The 11,155-nt window shown below is 25.0% G+C and overlaps 1 pseudogene; it reads left to right on the forward strand.

The window, feature by feature from the left end:
* The first annotated feature begins 2,218 nt into the window (after positions 1–2,218).
* Positions 2,219–3,758, forward strand: LOC101512721 (putative F-box/LRR-repeat protein 23; annotated as a pseudogene).
* Positions 3,759–11,155: the final 7,397 nt, after the last annotated feature.

Raw genomic sequence — 11,155 nt, forward strand, 5'->3', positions numbered from 1 at the left:
GACTTTAACCACAATCAGTATAGGATTCCCTTTTATCGTTTTAGTCCATGCTTTTCTTAAGTTTGTTTTTGTTCGTCATGCTGTTTGCTTTGTTACGTTGTACTTTTTTTCCCTTCACTTTGGTTTTATCCCTTTGAATTTTACACGTAAGTTTTGTAATGTTACATTGTTGTCCATCATTGTTTCATTTGTTTTTATTTTAGTCCTTCAAGTTTTTTTTTATTTTTTATATTCTTAACAAATTTATTATTGTGTTGCAAATGATCGTTATATATTGGAAGATTTATGTATTTCCGACACATATCAGTTTGATCACATATACATGTTTTTCAGTTTTCCCAACATTAAATTTGTATTATATCAATGTATTCTATAAATTTGAAAGAATATCGATTTTCTGTAAAAAAAAAATATTTGTTTTTGTAAAAAAAACTCCCACGTAGAATTTGCTTAAAATAAAAAGTTATTCCAGCAAATAATTTTTTAATTAACACACCAGATCAGGTCCTTCCTCCACCTCTAATCGGTTATTTTGTTTCCCTTCTTCTTCTTATTTCTTTTTTTGGGTACAATATTTCTTCCATTGTTCTTCTATCTGTATTCATTCAGAGATAATTTACATATTATTTCATTGCATTGAAAATTGAAAGTGTCTCATCAACAACAACAAAAAATGGAAATTAAGTGTTCTACATTGTGAGACAGTTATTTTTAAAAAGTAGGATGCAATTTGTAAACATAATATATAGTGTAAATATTCTTCTATAGAGACCGGAATTAACAAAACAGATTCAATCTTATTGCTCTGTGTTTCTATATCCTTTAAAGTCTTTTAACAGCCTATATAGTGAGCTATGTGAACTAACTGAATTACAACAAACTAACTAACACAAAACTAAAGCGAATGCTTGGGCCAAAGCAACATTAATAGGCCCATACTATTCTAACAATAGAAATAAGGCCTAACATCTTCAACAACCAAAGATAGGAAAAGAAGTCATAGACACATATTCACATAATCATATATCTCTTCGTCGATTTACAAAATTTAAAAATTAATTTAATTAATACTTATAATTTGAAGAATTTATTTATTTATTCACTCAAAAATGATTAAATAAATTTTTGGTCTCTATAAAACTTTGAAATTTCATTTGCAGTATATGTAAAAAAAAAAATTATATTTTTTAATCTCTATAAAATTATTATGCAAAAATTTGTAATCCTTGTTGGAAAATAAATTTTAATTTTGAATGATTTTTTTTGTTTACATGTTAATAAAACTATATAAAGTTTATCTAAAAAGAGAGCTCAAAAGTCGATTTCTAATTCGATATTTTAAGGACTTTTATCTTGAATAATGAAATTTTTAAAAAATATATATATATTTAATTAATTTAAGTATTATTTTGGTTCTACATCTTTTACTTAAATTTAATTTTGGTTATTTATCTTTATTTGATCTATTTCCGCTTTTTTTATAAGTGGTATATTTTAATTATTATCACAATAACAACAAAAAGTTATAACAACATAAATCATTTGAATCTATTTTTACAATTGTCAATATGTATGCAATATAATAATATTCTTTCAATAAAACATTCAATATATTTTCACTTGAAAAAATGATTACGACATGCTTTGAAACAAATGACCATAATTATAGAAATGTTTAAAAGAATGATCATTTATTAGGATGTACTACATTTTTACATCATGTTATTAAGATTGTACTCTTAATTTTATAACTATTCCAAAATTTAATCTTAATAATTTATGACCATAATTATAGAAATGTTTAAAAGATTTATGATGAAAATAACTAAAATCCAACACTTATAAAAAGCCAAAATGAATATTTGATAAAAAAAAATAAAAGATTAACATTATATTTAAGTCTATTTAATTTTTTTCAAATTAAAAAATTCTAAATTTATATAAATGAAATTTTAATAACTTTTAAATTTATTTACAACATATTATTTAAAAATTAATAATATTTCGTTTTATAAAAGACTAAATCAGTTTGCCGCATAATTTTATAAAAAATTAAAAATTATGTAAATTTTACATAGCTTAAAAATAATTAGGGTGTTGAGGAGCCCTCAGTGTTTTCAAGCAAACTACAGACAACATTTATCGGAAACAGAGCAACTTTTGTTATTATTGGAAACAGAACAAAAATTTATTCTTAGCGATGAGGTTGCTCCTTAAAAACGTTTAGGTGCGGCAACGCGTGATAATAATTATTTTGCCTACGTCACTTTAAAGATGTGAGTGTTTATAAAAGGTTGTAATTCGGGAATGAATTCACAGCCGTTTCTTATTCATGATGGCATCCTGTTCCATCCCTAAGCTGAAGATGAAATGTCAACTTTGCCAAATTGGCTTGAACTTCCTATAGACATCACTACAAACATCCTAGGCTTCCTACCATTGACATTGTAACAAGTGTTTGTCTAGTTTGTCCTCTATGGTGGAACAAGGATCCTCTCATCTGGCGCACCGTTGACATGTCCAATCTCAGCCACTTACATCATCCTGATCAATATTTGTTGAAGATTTGTCGTTATGCTATTGAACGGAGTGGTGGTCATCTAGAAAACATTTATGTCGAATATTTTGGTTCGAATGATCTCCTTCAATGCATAGCTGAGAAGTAAGTAATTACTATTGTCAATATCTTTTTCTTTTAAGTTCTAATGTACATATTTTGTGTTTCGTAATGCACTTTTTAAAATTTAGAGCTTATTTGTTAGTGATAGTATTTTATAGAAAATATTTTATAAGAAAAAATAAAATTTAATTGTTATAACTATTATATCATTCTTTTATATTTTATTTAAAAAAATATTTAATCATTATTATTATTAATAAAAAATTAGAAAAATTTTGAATTTTATTTTAATAATGTTTTTGATAAATAATATTTAATTATTACAAAAAATAGTTATTTTGTTACTAATTTAAAAATCAAGTAAAATATATTATATATATTTTGAATTGTGAAATTTAACTATCAGTATTATTTTTTAGTGCGAATAACCTACGATGTATGCGGTTAGTAAGTTGCTTGGGAATTTCAGACGAAGGATTGTGTAATGCTGTAAGAAAACTTCCATTATTAGAGGAATTAGACATTTCATATTCCAAGATATCGAAGGTTTCTCTTGAAGCTGTTGGCCGTTCTTGCCCTATTTTAAAATCCTTAAACGTTTCGAGGACAAAGTTTGATTGTTTTGTAATTGAGGATGATGAAGCAGTTGTTATTGCAGAAACAATGTCTGGACTTCGCCATCTTGATATTCAAGGAAGTGATATCACTAATGTTGGATTAATTGCAATTCTTGATGGTTGTCCTCTTCTGGAGTCTCTTAACATTCTAGAATGTATTTTTCTTGATTTGAGTGGAAGTTTGAAGGAAAGGTGCCTTCAACAGATCAAAGTTATTCGGTTGCCAATTCACGATTCTTGTGTAGATTACAATTATTTTAATCGTGTTTGCTATCATTATAATCTGTGTAAAATCCCTGATTTTGATCCTTCTGATTTGTTAAGTATGTTCATGGAGGAAACTTCCGACGGGTGAAGCGGCTTTGTATGTCAGACTGTAGGGTTCGATCAGTTTATCAATTAGGTTGATTATGTTCATTACTTTAATCTCGATTATAGGATTCGTCTCCTGTTATTTCCCCATATGATAAGTATTTTGGAAAAAACAATTGAGGAAAACTTGTTGCATTGATTATAAGATATTATTGGAAGTCATGGATTTAGACTTAAACACATTCCCTTTTAACCTATGTTATTGAGATTGTTTAATCTAAAAATTTATTTTGTCTTTGGGTAGAATGCGTTTCTTCATTGGTTGTATAGTCTTTCACTAATTCTTATTTTCTGACTTAGAAGTTGAAGACTAGATTGTTGAATTATATATCCTAGACAAATATTGTTCGACATTTATCATATTTATAGAAAACGAAACATGTGCAATGATAAATTGGTTAACTTCGATTTTTAAACTCATTGTTTTACTTGGTGAGATTTTGCCTCGTAGTTGAATTTGGAATGACTTTAACCACATTCAGTATAGCATTCCCTTCACTATGGTTTTATCCCTTTGGATTTTACACCTACCGTTTGTAATGAGACATTGTTGTCCATCATTGTTTCATTTTGTTTTAGCCTAGTCCTTCAAGTTTTTTTTTATATTTTTCATTTTCTTAATATATTTTTTATTGTGCTGATAGTTGATAGTTTTGGAGAGTCAATTCAATCATATGATGCTTTGGCACTCTATTTTTTTGCGTTAACAACAAAAGGTAATTGTATGGTGACTAATTATTGACAAATTTGTCAATGAAATATTTAAATTTCATAGAAAAATTAATTCATATTGTGATTTTATGACATTTATATGAGATCAATGTAAAAATGTCACATACTTAATTAACATGTCAAATCATAGACTCTAATGATTAAAGTTTAAATAATAACAATTTGATTAATATTTTACAATATCTAAGATCTATTTGTCAGTTTATAAAATTCAATGATTAATTTAACTCATACTTGCAATTTAAAGAATTAATTTGCTTATTCACTCAAAAATAATTAAATAAGTTTTTGGTCTTTAAAACTTTGAAATTTTATTTTTAGTATATGTAAAAATAAATCACATTTTTTAATCTCTACAAAATTATTATGCAAGTATTTTTAGTCATTGTTGGAAAATCAATTTTTATTTTTGATTGTTTTTTTTTTTTTGAATACATATTAACTAAACTATATAAAATTTCTCCAAAAAAAGATCAAAAGTCAATTTCTAAATCGATAATTTATAAGTGGTATATTAATTGCAATGCACTTTTTAAAATTGAGAGTTTATATATTTGATAAATTGTTTTTAAATTAATAAATCATTTCTATAAATTAAAGAATTATTTGTTAGATATGGTATTAGACATTACAAATTAAGGAATTAGACATTTCATTTTGCAAGCTTTCCAAGGATACTCTTAAAGTTGTAGGTCGATCTTGCACTCTTTAAAAGTTCTTCAAAATTTTGAGGACATGGAGTGATTATTTTGACGTATGAATCGTATGATGATGATGATGAAGCATTTGTTATTGAAGAAATGAGATCTCTGATATTGGGTTAACTGCAATTCTTGATGGTTGTCCTCTTCTCGTGTCTCTTGACATTCAAGAATGTTTTATTCTCGGTTTGAGCTGAAGGATTTTACAATGTCCTTTATTTATGATCTTATTGTTTCTTTGAATTAAATGGAATATAAAATTCATTTTTTTAAATAAAAATTGTCGTTTCCTTTATTTATTTAATTATTTCAAAATATTATCAACTATATTTTTATTGAATTACAAACTTGTTTTTTTTCAATATCTTCTTTTTAATTTTATTTTTTTTAGATTTGTAACTGTGTTTATTATTTAATAAGCTCATAATGAACCTGTGATATATTCAACCTAAAGAATATCCATATTTAGCTCTTGAACTAGAACTCCAGAATATCAATATTTTACTTTAAATACGTTCACCTTTCATTGGGAGTGTTTATAGAAGGCTGTAATTCATATATGTAATTCAAATAACAATTATTTTTTTAGGGGACTATTATAAAAAAAAACTACTTTAATCATTTATTAACAAAATTGGTTATGTGTAATTAATTTTTTAAATGTCTTTGTAAAATATATATTGAAATTTACTAAATTCTCTATACACTTAAAACATTTACATTAAATATTTTGTATTAATACATTCTCTTCAAAATTTATTAGAACGCTTTAAAAGTCAATAAACTTTAAATAACAAAATTCAACGTGGTTGACATTTGTTTATTAAGCCTCTTTCATAATTTCAATGATAACTATCCTAGTTAAAACTTCTCAATTCTAAATATAGACACTAATGAACTTGGTGCAACCACAACAATCAAAACACATAAATTGACTAATAATCAAGCTAAAAAAGACAATAATAGCTAATGAGAGTGGTCCTAGACAGCTAAATGTTGGGAACACTTTAACAAAATTCATTTTAGTGTACTTGAGGTACAATATGTCGTGTGTAACAAAACTTACGTGTGTGACTCTCAAACTCACGACACCTCCAATCTAAACTATCACCTTACCAAATTATTCTTACATTTCTTACTATAGAAGGATCTGGTATAGTTTCAACAAGTAATAAATTTAACCTTCAAGCTTGTCATATAGGGCATTGCCTATTTTTGTGGTTTTGGATTAAAAATCATTCACGGCGGTGGAAGGTGAAAGATTTAAATATATGTTGAGAACATTACAACCACAATTTGCATTACCATTTAAGCGAATAGTAGTTAGGGATAGTTTTCAGTTGTTTTTGGATGAAACAGATAGGTTGAAAGCCTTTTTTTTTTTTTGAAAAGTCTAATTGCATCAGAGTGGCTCTTACAAAAGATTGTGGGACTTGAATCTAAAACGTTAACTACTTGACTCTTATAGCCAAAGACATTTTGACCATGCCGGTGTCTATAATTGCTTCTGAAAGTGTTTTCAACACTAGCGGGAGAGTCATTGAGACCTTTAGGTGTTCTCTAAAGCCATGATAATATAAACACAAATTTTTTTTGAGAATAGTATAAATTTTGTTTTGTCTAGCAAGTTATTATTGTTTTATCTGTTCGTTTAATTTTATCAATTTAAGCCAGATTATTGTAATTTGATTTTATCAATTTAAGCCAAATTATTGTAATTGTGTGTGGAATAAAACTAAATGTAACCAAAACTGTTAAATGGTAACAATTCTTAGTAACCAAAATTGTTAGTAACCACAACTACAACTATTATGATGTTAGTAATCTACATTTTCTATTGTAGATATCTATTAGTATATATTAGCATGATATTTCAAAATTTGATATCTTTTGCAAGTCATAGAAGAACAAACTTTTTATCATATGTAAGTACCTTTTTTCTTAAGTCAATTCTAAACTATTAGAATTTTATTTTAAATAAAATCAAAGTACTAAGCATGAATAATGGTTCTCTAGATTGATGGAATTTTTGTATATTGTTTGATGTTAAATCTTTATTTAACATTAGCTAAGTTAGTAACAATAATTTATATATTTTTTGTCAACATATTTGGATATGTGAACTTGATTTCTTAATTTGACTTTAATGTTATTCAAAATGGCTATTATAATCATGTTGATTGTATTAATTTTGATTCAAACTAGGTTTCTATACATGAAACTAAGCTAAAATGGAATTCAAATTTACAAAGTTTATTGTATGAATTATCACTTATAATGAGATGAAAATAATTACATTGTTTGTGCACTTATGTTGCCAGTTTGTCACAATTTTTCAAAATTACAGCTTAGCATTCTATTTCTGAGCTCTTATTTTTCCAGCATTGCTTGCTTTGAATTATATACAATATGTTTACAATATGGGAGTAACACTTAAGTAGTTATAACTAATTAACTGAAACTAACTATCCAAAATATATTTTATTTCAAAGGTTTCTTAATTGTGTATAACTTTTAAATGTGTTTAATGTGAAATTTACTACAATAAAATAAATATTATTGTAGAGAGAGGGTATAAAGAGAGGAGAGTTAAGGTAGAGAATATTATTTGAGTTGAAAATAAAAGATGAATATGCTTTTGTTCATTCTTTCACCCTGCATTTGATCTAGTTTCGTGACTATTTCTAAATTCAAGCATATAATACATTGAAGTTGTATTGTCCAAAATCCAAATAACTTATTTTTCATCAAATCAAACACACTCTCAAGTAAGCTATACATGGCCCTACCAAAACTACTTGAAGTTCGATTGGATATAGTGCTTTTTAGCAACTTTGTTTCATACAAAGTAATAATATTTTATTGATAAGCAATGAGGAGTTGATGTTGTTTATATAAATTTTGTAATTTAATTTTAAATGATAAAAAATGACAAATCAGCACACTCCAATAGTATAAAAAGTAAAGGGACATTGGAGATGTTTTATCGTTAATTACTGAAAGTTGAGATAACTTTATTTTTGCTGCCTAGAAACTTGTATGGAAGGAGAATTTGCAAGTTTACATGTGAGCCATTTGGCGATTTGGATCAATATCAATTGGTCAAAATTTTCTTTATAATGCAAGGTAGCGAAAAAGAGATGCTAAAGGACCTCATAGCCAAGAAAATATCTTCTTTGGCTACTCCCAATTATTGAAGACATTTTTTACTCAAATGTCATACTTTTTTTATTTGGTTTCTCAATGAATTCCAACATTGATCAATGTATGTTTATAACTAAATGTTCATACTTTCGATCTATTAGATAGATCAGTTAGCATTGTCATGAGTTGCAATTGGAAGAAAGAGTGAAATTAAATCTAACTAGAAGCACATGTTAGGACTATTGTAGCTGACATTAAGCTATACAAGGATGACACAAAAGATAAGGTGCAAGAGTAATAAAAACTAATGGAAAATCTTTATTGAGTAAATGTATGCTTCTGCTAATAGTAGTTTTGTGTTGAAAAGTTGAAATTATTGTAGTTTTATGTTGCTATATATATATATATATTAGTTTTAATTTTTGATTTTTTTTTAGTTTATACTTTGCAATTTAAAAATAAAAAATGTATTTGTTGTGTTTTATTAATTGTTCACAGGATAATTAGTGTTTATAATACTGGTTATCACATTAATGGGTGGAAAATTATTTATATTTAGTTCATTTTGTATTAGTGCCAAACAAAGAAAATAATATAATAATTGATTTTTGTTGAAGAAAGAATCACTGGCATGTTGTGAGAAATATTATAAAAACTGAAAAAATAGATGTAATAGTGAGTAAAATATTTTTGATTTAATTTTTTTTAATCTTTACCATACCAGTCATATTAGTTTTAGTTTTTGAATTTCTTTTAGTTTATACTTTGCAATTCAAAAATAAAAAATGTATTTGTTGTGTTTTATTAATTAAATATAATCCCGCGGTAAACTTTGGTTGATTTGACATTTGTTTACTAAATTTAAGTTGTTTATGATCTTTTTTAATTTTTAAAAATTAAATAACAATTTATTTAATTATTTAATTAAAAAATTCAACTTAAAAATAAAATTTGATTGCTTTAGTTCAAAAATAAAACTTAAATCCATGTTATCAAAATAAAACTTAGAGTCATATTATAAAGTCGAGATCAACATAAAAAAAAATATAGAAATTTAAACTCAAAAACTCAAATACTCAAATACATAAAATTTATATTGCTATGTTATTTTTTTTCTTTTTTTTCTATTACAGTTTTTCTATAAAATGCAATTTATCCGGATATATTATCACATGTATCTAATATAGTTTTTTCCCCTCACGCAGTCCTCGTCCACCTCCACTCCCACTTCTACATAGCACTTGATAAATTCCACTTCCACTCCCATAGCACTTGATAAATTCCATTTACACGACCACTTTCTACATACAACCATTGGACTTGATAAATTCAGATATTATGTTGATAAATTTTATTTTTATTCTTTCCGATATTATTGAATGAAAAATATTTAATATTAAAGTTTGTGAATTTAAAATATTATATATAAGTTTTTGAATAGAACAATTTAATTAATTGTTCACATGGATATTGTTGACGTAAAAAGAAATAGTGTTATAAAAATCACAGTAAAAAATTATTTATATTTTAATATATTGTTTATTTTAAATTGACAGTGTAGATTTAGAGTAAAACAAAACCTTATTATGATTTAAAATTGAGTAAAAATTCATATTTGAAAATATAAAAATTGATATATTTAGAGTAAATTCACATTAATCGTAGAAATTCGTGCTTGAAAATATATAAAAATTGATATATTTTACGTTATTATTAAAAGTGTATGAAACTATTATATTTAAATTTTTTAAAATTTAATTTTTACACTCCAAAATCTTATTTATTGGTATGTTCGATTTTTCTTCGGTTAGTTTTAATTCAATGAAATACTAATTTATCATTCAAATTTTTAAATTTTAAATATGTTAATTTAGAGTAAAACAAATTTGTTGTTAGTATGTCTAAGTATTCAATATCAACTTTATTTGTGATAAAGATAGTTGCTAAAAAAGAATAGAAAAATAAAAAGAATAAAATATAAAATAATAGCTTACAAAGAATAAGACAACAAATAAGTATATAATGTTATGCTATTTATTTGAAGGGAAAATGAATTATGTGGGGAGACTTTACTCACTTCCATGATACAAATTAAACCAACACTTCCATGAATACATATATATTATTCAGACTCACATAATATACATGACACTAATAGTCATTTAATACATAAAGAATAATGATAATGGATCTCATGATACATATTAAATGAAGGTGGTTATGTTATTCATTCTCACATAATAGATATGACTCTAACAGTCATTTAATACACAAAGAATAAGGGATAATGAATCTCATGATATATATTAAACGAAGGTGGGTGTAAAACTAATCTTAAATATGAATTATGAGTGAATTGTATTGTTCTTAAGTCTTAAACAAATGTCGATATTATTTAGATATCTTCTATTGTGTTTTAAATTGAGATTTTGTAATTATATGAATTAATTACGGTGAAATTTATATTTTTTTAAGACAAATAAAAATAATGAATTGCATTAATAGAAATTTCAACATATACAATTGAATTATCGCATATTTAAAATTGATTTTTTTTTAAATTTAAATTAATGAAAATGATATATTAAATTATTTTATCTCTTCTTATTCAAAATTTGTCATTTTAATTGGTAAGTAGCTGACTCATTTTATAGAGGGATGTAAGTTCAATTCTAGTTGTGAGCGTTGGTAGATAATTTATAAGGATATTACGGTTTGAGCTGAAAGTCTTTTATTTAAAAATTATCTTTCTATTAATCTCTTAAATCAAACTGATTGAGTTATTTATTTTCCAATTAAAAAGATAATAATTTGAACTAAATTTTAATAATATAGTCTCTTTAATGTTTCTTAATTTTTTTTTATCTATGTGATCTTTCAAAAAGTAATTAAGCTATGCTTTAAAAAATATTTGAACTATAAAACAAAAATAATTTTAATTAAATTATAATCCAAAAAAGTCTGATTAT

The sequence above is a fragment of the Cicer arietinum genome, chromosome 5 (assembly GCF_000331145.2).
Source record: "Cicer arietinum cultivar CDC Frontier isolate Library 1 chromosome 5, Cicar.CDCFrontier_v2.0, whole genome shotgun sequence".
Taxonomy (NCBI): domain Eukaryota; kingdom Viridiplantae; phylum Streptophyta; class Magnoliopsida; order Fabales; family Fabaceae; genus Cicer; species Cicer arietinum.